Source organism: Alligator sinensis, unplaced genomic scaffold, assembly GCF_000455745.1.
Source record: "Alligator sinensis unplaced genomic scaffold, ASM45574v1 scaffold386_1, whole genome shotgun sequence".
Taxonomy (NCBI): domain Eukaryota; kingdom Metazoa; phylum Chordata; order Crocodylia; family Alligatoridae; genus Alligator; species Alligator sinensis.
The window spans coordinates 377,695-378,630 of NW_005841996.1; the positions used below are offsets into that span (position 1 = coordinate 377,695).

At 38.1% G+C, this 936-nt stretch overlaps 1 protein-coding gene across 1 annotated transcript in view; it reads left to right on the top strand.

Moving 5' to 3' along the window:
- The window catches only part of LOC102384022 (dynein heavy chain 5, axonemal-like), a 303,673-nt gene that overhangs the window by 210 nt on the left and 302,527 nt on the right, over positions 1 to 936 (top strand). The gene's annotated exons all lie outside the window — the stretch shown is intronic.

Sequence of the window (936 nt, forward strand, 5' to 3'; positions counted from 1 at the left end):
GTATGAAATGTATATTCAGTATAATGTCTTCAATTTAAAACAGGTCCCTGCACTTGGTAGTTATGTGCTTTCTTAAAGGCCCACCAATATCAACCAAAACAGATGGCTTCAGCTCTTTTTGCATTTCTTCAGTGCCAAACACAATGAAGTCCTGGTACTTTTATAGAGCCCCCAAGTTCTACAATCAAGCGATAAACACTATGTGAATAGTACCATTTTTCTAGTTATATCCTGAGTACTCCTCCAGAAAAAGAGCAATGGAGAGTTTAGTAGTACTCAGTTCAGTAGTAGGGTCATTCCTGAACAATGTTGGATAATTAGCATTCAAATGAAAACAACCGTGTAGTAAAGGCTTCTCTTTCGGCTATATTAACAGCGTAACAGTCGATAAGTTTTTACTCAGAGGAAAAAGATTCCAGATGGATCAAAAAAAAAAAGGAAATCAATAAGGAAATAGGTTCTATGTTAATCATTCAAAATCCTTGACCGTTGCCAATACTTACATCCAGTGGAACAAGATTATACTAAATGAATTCTGAATGCTTCGCTGTATTGGGAACAAAATTCTCAGGACTTTGTAGGGTCAAGTTCTAAAAGTTCGTATCCTCTTTTGCCTGAGCCGTTATCCAATATTTGAGGCCTTGTGGGTTGTTTCCATTAGGAGGAAAAAATGATGAAAGAGGTCAGTACTTGTTGGGTGCATTCTTGTTTACAATGACTGTACACAAAGTCCTGTTTCCATGAACACCAAAAGTAGGAACAAGAGGAGCCAGTTGCCTTGTTCACAACTCCAAGTCCACTTTTCCATTTAGCACTGCATAAAAAGCTCTCTTGGCTTTCTCTTAGGGACATGTAATGAGCATTTCTTTGGCCCTCGCCTCTTTTTGGCTGCTCCCTTCTCTTTATTCAATTCTTCCTAGCACTCTCTATTCTTAT